The 12,018-nt window shown below is 40.8% G+C and overlaps 1 pseudogene; it reads left to right on the top strand.

Moving 5' to 3' along the window:
- Positions 1–328: 328 nt before the first annotated feature.
- Positions 329–11,727, top strand: LOC113012041 (interferon-induced very large GTPase 1-like; annotated as a pseudogene).
- Positions 11,728–12,018: the final 291 nt, after the last annotated feature.

Here is a 12,018-nt window from a genome sequence, read left to right as displayed (position 1 = left end):
CATAAAAATGATAAGACAGGTTGCTAAAAGATTGAATGATACTAGCTAAAGGAAGCATATAAAAAGAAAATAGTAATGGACCTAAAACTGAGCCCTGTGGGACACCACAGGACACCACCTTGTGCCACGGCCGCTCTACCAAGAGATGAAAAGTTACCTGCATGATTTAATAGCACAAGGCTGGGTCAGAAAATCAGACTCGTCATACTCCTCACCAGTTGTTTGTGTTAGAAAAAAAGATGGTACTTTAAGACTGTGCATAGACTACAGAGACCTGAATCGGAAAACCCATCCTGATCGCCAGCCCAACCCAAGTGTCCAGGACATTATGGACAGTTTGGGTGGAAACTCCTGGTTTTCGCTTTTAGATCAGGGGAAAGCGTACCACCAGGGGTTCATGTCAGAAGAAAGTCGTCCACTCACTGCTTTTGTGACGCCCTGGGGATTATATGAGTGGATTTGCATCCCCTTTGGACTTATGAATGCCCCTGCAGCATTTCAGCGCTGTATGGAAGAGTGCCTGGATGGGCTTCGCGACAACATCTGCATCCCCTATCTGGATGACACATTAGTTTACAGCAAAACGTTCAAAGATCACTTGGAGGACGTGAGAAAAGTGCTCCAGAGATTGAGAGGCTTTGATATAAAGCTTAAGCCAAGTAAGTGCGACATGTTTAAGTCTGAGGTGCGCTATTTGGGCAGAATAGTGTCTGCAGAAGGCAGTAAAGTGGATCCTGCAGACTTTGAAGCAGTCAAAGCACTCAAAGGTATAAAACCACAAAATGTTGGTCAGCTCAGAAAAATGTTAGGCCTTCTCTCCTACTACAGACAATACATAAAAGACTTCTCAGTTGTTTGTATGAACTGTTAAAAGCTGACAAAACCCCAGAGAACTCAGACACCACAAAAGGGCCAAGGGCAAGACCAAAGAGAGCCAGTCAAGTTGTGCCCTCCTCAAAACAAATCGTGTGGACTGACCAGCATCAACGTGCGCTTGAGGAACTACTAGACTGTTTGCTCCACCCACCAGTGCTGGGGTTCCCAGATTTCACACAGCCGTTCATCGTACACACAGACGCCTCACACAAAGGTCTAGGCGCAGTGTTGTACCAGAGACAAGATGGTAAGCTGCGAGTTATTGCTTATGGCTCCCGTACTCTAACAGCGGCTGAAAAAAAACTACCACTTCCATGCAGGAAAACTAGAATTTTTAGCATTGAAGTGTTCTATCACTGACAAATTGAGAGACTATTTGTACTATGCCCCAACATTTACTGTCTACAGCGATAACAACCCGCTAACGTACATTCTGTCAACAGCCAAACTGAATGCCACCACATCAAGATGGGTTGCTGAGCTCGCTGATTTTCACTTCACCATTATGGTAAATGGCCTGTATTTATATAGCGCTTTACTAGTCCCTAAGGACCCCAAAGCGCTTTACATATCCAGTCATCCACCCATTCACGCACACATTCACACACTGGTGATGGCAAGCTACATTGTAGCCACAGCCACCCTGGGGCGCACTGACAGAGGCGAGGCTGCCGGACACTGGCACCACCGGGCCCTCTGACCACCACCAGTAGGCAACGGGTGAAGTGTCTTGCCCAAGGACACAACGACCGAGACTGTCCAAGCTGGGGCTCGAACCGGCAACCTTCCGATTACAAGGCGAACTCCCAACTCTTGAGCCACGATCGCCCCATTAAGTACAAACCAGGGAAGGAAAACAGTGATGCAGATGCTTTATCAAGAATGCCACTTGATGTAGAAACCTTAATGAGAGACTGCTCTGAGGAAGTGCCACCGGACACTATTGCAGCTGCTATCCAGGCCATTGAGGTACAGAAAGACACACCTGCTGCATGGACACTCTCAGCTGCAGCAATGTCAGTCACAGCAGAAGGTGAGCCAGCAGAAGCAACATTCACACCCATTCCAAAAGAACAGCTTAATGAAGCGCAAAAGTCTGATCCTGTTATAAGCCCTGTATTACAGTGTAAACAGACAGATTCAAAACCACTGCCCAAAGAGCTAAGAACATTTGACCCTAAGACAAAATGCTTGTTCAGAGAGTGGGGCAAGTTAAGACTAGATAACAATGGCACCTTGTACAGACTCACTTCTGCCCGGAAACAGCTAGTCCTAACAGATCAGTTCAAAAAGACTGTACTTGAAGAGCTGCACAATAATATGGGCCATCAAGGTGTTGATCGCACAGTGTCTTTGATACGTGAACGCTTCTTTTGGCCACACATGCAGGCAGACATCGAGCATAAAAGAAACCCAAAAAATGCCAAGAAGCTGTTGTATTATTAACTGCAATAGCTGGTCGCATGACAGCCATGGAAAGCCGACGGGTAAAGAGATCGTTTTTTTTTTTATCGGATTAAGTAGTTGAAGAGAAATTTTTTAAGCCATGTTTCCGAAGTAAGAGCCGACGGATGGTCTGGATATACCAAATATAACATCCCAGAACACTCCAGCTCACATGTTAGTCTGCTCCAAGCATTCCCACAAAGGTCAGAGTTTTGTAGTAGTTAATACGTCATTTTTCTTAACATAATTGGTGATATAGGTTACAAGTCTGGCGCTGAACAGAAATGGTCGCGCTATGCTCCTTTATTTATTGTGCATAAATAGTAAATTGTCCTGACACAATATTGTGTTTCGCTTCTGTTATTACCATGGTACACTGACAAAAACATATACTTTTATTCACAGGATAAAACTGTTGTTTTGTATCACTAATTCCCCAGTGCGATTACAGCATACAATATTATTGTCATTGCTACATTTCTGTAATGCTACCAGAAATTATTTCCACTACTAATTAATTACCATTGAGCTCAAAGGTCCTATTAATAAACGGTTAACGAATGTGTATTTATGACAACGATTTGTGAGACTGGTAAACTTACCTTTGTTCGTACGATGGTCTTTCGTTCTACACGGTGCATTTCAAGGTCCTGCACCCATCCGTCGGTAAACTGTACCTGGGCTTGTTGCAGTGACCTGAAGTTACTAAACTTCATGAGTGTATGCACTCACTCCAAGAAGCGTATAATTATAAATATGAGCGTGGTGAAAGTTGGGCAGCACGCTAACGTCTTTTGTCCCTCTGTGTGCTCGTAAGGGTCTGACCCTTTCACTCCTTTGATTTTTCCTCGTATCTTTTCTTTGTCTTTTCGTCTAGTCTGTCTTTGTACGGACCAGCATTGTTCTCCTTTTGTTTTGTACATTCCTTTTTTGTGCGGCAAAGAAAAAACAAGAAGGTATTGGAACCGGAGAATGAACGTTTTGCGGTGCTGCAAACGCTTGCATTTAATGCGGTACTTGGATTGTTTTGCCACGAGTTCCCGGCATGCAATGCGCGAAAATCACGTGATTGCTAAATAGGGGGGAGGGTGCATCCGGCCTCCTCGGCTGTAATTGGTCCAGCCCAGAGTCGATCATGACCAATTGGCCAATCCAACACCTTTCATTATATATACCCTTCCTAAAAAAAAAAAAAAAAAAAAAAATCCATCGGCCCATAAAAACAAAAAATCGCCAGCGGCCCACCGGGCAAATGCCCGGTATGCCCGATGGCCAGTCCAGCTATGGCTGGTGTGTATAGACTTTCTCCATCTTGAAAAATGCAAAGGCGGTTATGAATATATTCTAGTGATAACTGACCACTTCACACGTTTTGCCCAAGCCTATGCCACCACCTCAAAGTCAGGCAAAACTGCTGCAAACCTGATATTCAATGACTATGCCCTAAAGTTTGGCTTCCCCTGTCGCATTCACCATGACCAAGAAGGTGAATTTGAAAATCAGCTATTCAGTCAGCTCAAGAAACTTTGTGGCATGGCCGGTTCTAGGACAACACCCTATCACCCAATGGGGAACGGTCAAGTTGAACGTATGAACAGGACATTGTTGCAAATGCTTAGAACGCTAACTGAAACACAAAAGTCAAACTGGAAGGAATCTATCAACAAGTTAATGTATGCATATAATTGCACACGTTGCGAAGTCACTGGCTACTCCCCATTTTACCTACTGTTTGGACGGTCACCCAGGCTACCAGTAGATATGCTCTTTGGACTGTACTCAGAAACAGATTTTAGTGACCACAGAGACTATGTTGAAAAATGGAGAAAGGGCATGGAACAAGCATACTCTATAGCAAATGAGAATGCAAAGAAAGCTGCTGAAAAGGGCAAAAGACACTACGACACAAAAGTAAGGAGTTCTGTGTTACAACCTGGCGAGAGTTCTGGTCAAAAACCTGACACCTAGAGGAGGCCCAGGGAAACTGAGAGACTATTGGGAGGACACTGTTCACACAGTAGTCAGACAAATGGGGCCTGACCTCCCCATCTTTGAGGTAAGACCGGAGAGAGGCAGAGGGCACTCTAGAGTGCTTCACAGAAACTTGCTTATGTCATGTGACCACTTACCTTTTGAAAAAGTGCCTGAAAAAGATAATCGTACAAGACATGAACAGAAAAAGACTGATAAACCTGTCGCTGTTGTGCCAGACTCTGATGATGAGGGCAGTGTTGATGAATACCGCTGTCATTACGCACCACCTCAACCTGTGTCCCAGCCATCAGAACAAGAACTTCTCACAGCAACGTCTCAGCCCGCAGCTTCAGCCCCTACTCTTGCACCAACACCAACACAGCGAGAGAGACACCCGCCAAGACGGATGACGTATGACCAACTGGGCACCCCATCTTGCTACAGTGTTCAGCCAGCACTGCAACTGCTTCCTGTGTACCTGGGCCTGGTTCCATGGTTTCCAGCTGTGCAGTCATACTGCCCTGTATGGACTCCAGCAAATGTAAGTTGACACTTTTTCACTGATGACTTGAGAACTGTACTTACAGACTGTCATCAAGAAAAAGACATGAACTTTTCCCCATCTGTGGATTATAACCATAGACAATAGACTTTGTGAAGACTCACATATGGACTGGTTATAGACTTTGTCTTCAATCACCAGTGATGGACTGTGGTGAAACAGATCTTAAACCTACAGAATTGAGGACATTGGTTCACCCTACTGTTGATGTCCTGACTACAAGAGAATATAGACTGAAAAGCATCTTGTTGGTATAATGTCGGGACGACATTTTTTGAGTGGGGGAGAGTGTGACAGGTTGAAGGACTACTGCGTATAAAACTGTTCAGTTAATACTAATTCATATCAGTTGATATAAGGATGAAAATAATGTAAATATGGTAAGAAAATGGTTAAGAGTTTATTATTTTTCATGTTATATTAATGGCTTTCATGTTACTTAAGAGAACTACAATCTATACATCAGTGATTGGCTAAGCCTTTTCTGGGATTGATTAGTAGTGTCTCTATTCCCCACTAGGGGGCTTTCGCGCGTTCTCCTCACTGCAATAAACTACTGCATGAGAGACGCAAGTCATAATCACTCTCATGATTCTTTTCAGAATCAGAATCAGAATCAGAATACTTTATTGATCCCTGGGGGAAATTATTTTTGTTACAGTGCTCCATTTTAAACCAACATTAAGACAAGACAGACAATACACTAACTAAGAATAGTACAATATATACATATATATACATACATACATACATACATAAGTCACTTATAAATAAATAGTTGGAAAAGAAACATGTGTAGTTGTAGCAGCAAACAGTGTGTTAAGTGGATGCGTTGTACAGGGAGATGGCCACAGGCAGGAATGATTTCCTGTGTCGTTCAGTGGTGCTTTTCGGTAATCTCAGTCTCTCACTGAACGTGCTCCTGTGACTGACCAGCATGTCATGGAGTGGATGGGAGGTGTTATCCAACATTGTCTTTATCTTGGACAGCATCCGCCTCTCCGACACCACCTTGAGGGAGTCCAGCTCCATCCCCACAACATTGCTGGCCTTACGGATCAGTTTATTAAGTCTGTTGGCATCTGCGACCCTCAGCCTGCTCCCCCAGCATTTTCCCCCTGTTTTCAGGTAAAAAATGTTTAAAAGTTGATATATTTCCAATGTGTACACTGTTAACATATTTAAGAGGTAATCCTTCATTGTTTTGTAAGCGTTAGAAGCATTATATTACAGTTTTGTGCACATATACGTGGCGGTTTTGAGCTGTGTTTTGTACTGTGTAATGGCCATTAAGATAACTGCAGGAGCTAAAAATGCTGCGATTGTCAGCCATTTTGTCAGGAAACCTGCTCAACTATATGTATAGTAAGCACTTCAGTATTTCGGTTTATTATTTAGTGTTTTTCTTCCACCGTGTGACATTTAGCAGTACAGAATGTGAAACATTTCTGCTCATTTTTGCTGCAATAAACTACTCCATGAGAGACGCAAGTCATAATCACTCTCGTGATTTTTTCCCCCTGTTTTCAGGGGTGTAACAATTCTGATGGTTTTCTACAGCAGGAAATGTCACTAAAAATGTCCATGTGTCAGTTCTCTGTTCCTCTGCTGCTTTCCAATCAAGACACGAAACAGTGCACACTCATGCTGTGGGCCATGAGAGATATTGTTAAAAAGTACAGACCTCAGTCTCTGTCAGAATCCAAGGGCTTCATTGAAGACAGAATCGTTCTCTCTGAACTTCCAATGATCTCTTTTGTCAGACTGGGTGAGTGCTCCTTGTCCAAGTCAGAGATTCTCAATAAACTTCTGAGCAATTCTCAGCAGTACCATGACACCTTTGTTCATCGCAACATGGAGTGTGGTGACAGTCCAAGAAGAATATCCAACGGACTGACTGAAATTACTTGGTATCTTCCTTGTGGAAACACAAACATTGATATTTTCAGTCAGCCAGTGGCTGTAGCTAACCTTCGTGGGGACATTGCTTCATTTGAAACACAATACTCCTTTCTGTGTCAGACATCTGCAGCAGTTTTTGTGTTCTTTGACCATTTGGACTCTGAGTGCAGTCTACTTACTAACCAACACCACAAGGCACAGATCTTCTTGGTAGGTAACTATGAGAGCCAGAGCTTCAGTTTAGATACTTTAGAAACAGTAGCAACAATGTTGGGCTTGACTAACAACAACATCATTATTAAGACAAAACAAAAAAATGCTGCCGATTTTGTCAAAGGCTTGAGGAAAACAATCAGTGATGTAGTTGAGAACTCACAGATAAAGATGCAAACAGAGCAGATGGCAGAAATTGCCCATGAACTGGGAATCCTGGTTGATGAAGACTCTCCAGAGTGCCAGACTGCAAAGACAAATGCAGAAGCCATCACTGCTGAAATTCAAGATATCCATATATTCAAAGAAGATCAGCTTCAACGGCAAGGTGAAATATGGAAAGAACTGACCTGCTTAGAGAAGGAAGAATTTCGGCTTAAAAAAGTTGGCTCCAAAAATATAGAAGATTACAAAAGTGAACTTCAGCTGCAGAAAGAAAAACTGAGGAAAAGGCAGAACTCTTATGACATGTCCACAGCTATGACATGTTTCATTAATGCAATATCAAGGCCAGGAACAGAGAGGTTTTATTTCCTGAAATGGATGCGAATAAACCTCGATAACCTGTCTTGTATAAAACTGTCGGAACTTCGGGAGAAATATAAAGAAAAATGCAAGAACTCTGAGAACAAAGAGGAGATCAAGGCGATTGACAGACAAATTTCCAACAGCTCACTGGGGACTGAACACTTCTTCCGTGAAATGGGTCAGATCTATGAAGCCTCACTGTCCCTTCCACAAACAGATCCAGCACGTCAACAGCTGCAGCATCTGCCCAAACTGTGTGCAGAGTTGTTGCTTGATGGATTTCCTCTTGAGCTTGTAGATGGAGATGCATCCAACATCCCTCTCAGATGGGTGAGTGATGTTCTCTCTCAGCTCAGTGACTTGGTGTCTCCAAACAGAAAGATACGTGTAGTCACAGTTCTTGGAGTTCAGAGCACAGGAAAGTCCACTCTCCTTAACACCATGTTTGGAGTGCAGTTTGCAGTCAGCAGTGGTCGATGTACTCGAGGTGCCTTTATGCTGCTCATCAAAATCAGTGAAGACATGAAAAAGGTCCTAAACTGTGACTTCATGCTGATCATTGACACTGAGGGCTTAAAGTCACCAGAACTTGCACAACTGAACAACAGCTATGAGCACGACAATGAGCTTGCTACACTTGTTGTGGGGCTGAGTGATGTCACCATTGTTAATATTGCAATGGAGAACTCAACTGAAATGAAGGACATCCTACAAATAGTTGTGCATGCTTTTCTCAGGATGAAGGAGGTGGGCAAAAAGCCTAAATGTGTGTTTGTTCACCAGAATGTGTCCGATGTTTCAGCCCATGAGAAGAACTCACAAGACAGGAAACTGCTCCTGGAACAGTTAAATGAGATGACCCAGGCAGCAGCCAAAATGGAAAAGATTTTCAACATTCAAGATTACATAATGGCTGCACAAAAACTGGCTGACAGCATCATTGATGCTTTCACTCAATTTGTGAGAGAAAAAGTGAGAAGGAAAAAGATGTACTGTGACACGTAGGAGATCCTACACATCACTGATGAGAACCTTGAGAAAAATCAAGACGTCAAGGCAGACCGTGAGTTTGAAGTTCTTCTAAAAAAGCATGTCTGTGGAATTGCTGCCAGAGAGTTTACAAAAGCGCATAAAGAAAATGATCCCTACATATGTTTGATTAAAAACAAGGACAGGTTTTGTGATGACTTCAAACATGTGGTTAATAAAGAAGACCAATGTCAAAAGAAAGCAGAAGAATTCACCAACCAGTGCTTGAAGCCTGCTGTTGAAGACTTTATCAATCAGTCCCTGGGTCCTAAAATCATTGATGAAATGCAGACATGTGAGCAGTTCAGCACACGAATGTCCTTCCAGTGTTCAATTTTACTGGATCTGCTTTTGAAGGAGGATTTTAAAAACTACTAGAAATATATTTTCTCAGGATTATGTAAAGACATACTCAACCAAATAGTGGAAACTCAACCAAAACTGTGTCAACAACATCTGAAGATATTCACAAAGAACTTGGTGATAAACTGGTCATTGCTCTTGGTGCTTTCATGTTTTTGAACAATGCTGACAAGAACAGTTTGCTGACTGGCTCATAGTGTCTGTGAATTAGATGGAAAAAGATCTGAGAAAAGAGTTTCAAACATTGAACTTTGAAATGAAACTACAGCATCTCCATGTGCAGCCTGAAAATGAGTTTTTCAACAAACTGGTTGGTTGTGGCAAACAGTGTCCATTCTTCAAAGTTCCATGTGATGGAGGAGGAAAAGTCCTTACTAAGCACTCTGCTTCAGTGCATAGGCCAGAGGGTCTGGGTAAATACACTTGGCATGTAACAAAGAAACTTGTCACTGACATATGCTCTTCTCTCATGATCAGTAACGGGCGTTTTAGATGCAGTGCTACAAAAAGCACCCTTACAAGTGTTACAAAGAAATTTATCCAGACTGGAAAATCCCTCCAGATTCAGACTACTGGAAATATGTAATGGCAAAGTAAAACAAAGACTTTGCCAGAGAATATAAGGCAGAACCTGCTGATATTCCTGAAACTTGGAATGTCATCACAAAAGAGCAGGCAGAAAAAAGCCTAAAAAAAACATCAAGTAACAACTTATATTCCTCCTCATCTAGAACACATTCCAGATATCATGTCATATCATTTAGTTTCAGTTTTTGTCATATAGAAGAAAAACTAATATTTCACAGACAAACTTAAATACATTTCTCATGCACTTTAATGACTATCATTTAAAATAAGCTTTAAAAGTGCAGTTATTCAGGTTTATTTTATGTGTGTTTGCTTTTACTCAAGAATTTTTTAGTTACTGATTTAAGTAATTATAATAAAATTGAAGAAAATATATAAGGCTATTCACAAGCTTATTGACAGATGTACATGAGCTTATTTTTGCTTTGTCAGATAATAATTATGTTTGTTATAGATGACTGATTTATTTGTTATTTGTTATTTGTTTTATTAGGACAGTTAATTAAAAAGAAGTCCATACAAATTGTCTGTTGCTGAGGGATCTGATGGCAAGTATTTACATCTTTAGCATTTTAAACAATCATATATCGGTTATAAGTATGTGGCTTTCTTACTCAGTATTTAGAATTTACTTTTCTTTCACTTGCATATGTGATCTTACATATTTTCCCTTTTTAAATTTTTTACAGGATCATTTTATATCTGTATGGTCCACAGAGTTACATTTTCTCTTATGTTAAATCACTGAATTGTAACCTTGGTTACCTCAAGGTACCTTTTTATAATTTTCCCATAGATTTTGCCATTTTCATTTTGTAATTTATTTATAAATTCCATGCATTCTGCTGGCCCATACTGCAAATAAAATCCTCTTCTGTGCTCATGTACTGAATTTTTGGCTAAATAATCAGCTCCTTTATTGCCTTCAAATCCTGCATGTGATGGAACCCATATATTCTGATTTCTTTCTCTTGCTTGCATAAGTTAACTTTGGAATGCACATCAGCCATGATGTGCAATTAACCAGCAGACTGGCCACAAATTGAAGTTCACAACTGCTCACATATGTTTTGAAATTCCTTGCTGATCCCACATATTTCCAGTGTTGGCTAAACAGGGTTTAAATTTGAATAATTTCATTCTGTCCTTTTATTTGTATTAAGTACTTCAGTTTAAGTTTATTTATTTATTTTTTTTCTTTTTCTTTTCTTTTTTCTTTTCTTTTCTTTTTTTTTGCAATTTCACCCATATCTAGTAAAAGGGACTGGCCCTTACAGAATTTTTAATTGGGGTGATAAAAAATGCTACTTGTAGACCTTTTGACTGAAAGCTCTACAAGCTTCTTGAAGGGGCAGCTGATCCATATGCCATACAACCATTGTGAATGATAGATTTTATCTTTATGTTGGCTCTATATATCATTAACAATAACTCTGTATTGGTACCCCCATTCAGATCCTTCCAATAGTAGGGTGTGTGATTTCCTTGGAAATGAAAGTGAAACTACACCCTAACCTTACTGAGATAAAACAATGACAATTTGCAGTAGTTTTGGTTTTGTTTTCATGCAAGCTTATTAATCATGCATTCTTCCTCGGAAATGAAAGTTAAAGTAACTACCCTCAGAGATGATTGTTCTGAATGCACAGAAAGAAAAAACATGGCATATGTTAGCTTAATCGGTGGAAATTCATTTGTCACTTTAGGGAGTACTTCATGCAAGACCCAACAAAGTCAAAATGAATGGTCAAAGCTGTCATCATGAGATTCAAAGCCAGATTTAAAAATGGTATGCACCAGCAGAAAAACCCAGCTCAGAAAGGAATGCAGCCAATGAAAGAGTGTGAGGCAGGGAGTTTTGTCTTAACAAAGATAATAAAGTGTATATGCAGGTTTTACATGTGTTTCTTTCTGAAAACAGTATGGCAGTTCAGATAAATTAACAAAAGCTGGAGAAGAAAATCAATATGGTTTTATATAAAGGTCAATGTGTCTGTTAGTTGTTGGTGTGATGTGAAAGATAATGAGGAGACTTATCCAGAGTAAAGCTGCATTATCAGAAACTATTACACCATATAAACCTGTGTGTAACAGCTGACCTGTATGATGTATAGACAAACATGAAAAATTATTTACCATCTACTCCCAAGCCATCTCTGTCTAAATACAAATACTGTTACAGTGCCATCATTGCTCTGTTTTTTTCTCCAGGCTATTTGAGGCTGCAGGTACTTCTTAAAGTCTGACACACTAATAAGGCCAAATTTTGACAGACAGAAGTTTTAAAAAGAAACTATGTGAACGTCACTCTGCATGCATGTAATTTTATGTACCGATCTCCATGTGTAAATGCAAACAGCAACTCATAAATGTTTTTTCTTCTTTCCCCCCATTCATCCATTTTTGGATCCAAACTTTGAGTTGCCAGGGTGCTGGAGCCTAACCCATTTGTCATAGAGTGATACAGGGATAGATAAGAATATAGTCATAAAGATTCTCTCTCTCAGGCCTCGGACAAATCCCCAGTCTATGCAATA

Source organism: Astatotilapia calliptera, chromosome 3 (genome assembly GCF_900246225.1).
Source record: "Astatotilapia calliptera chromosome 3, fAstCal1.2, whole genome shotgun sequence".
Taxonomy (NCBI): Eukaryota; Metazoa; Chordata; class Actinopteri; order Cichliformes; family Cichlidae; genus Astatotilapia; species Astatotilapia calliptera.
The sequence above is the reverse complement of the archived record's forward strand: the minus strand, read 5'-3'. Positions and strand labels throughout refer to the sequence as shown.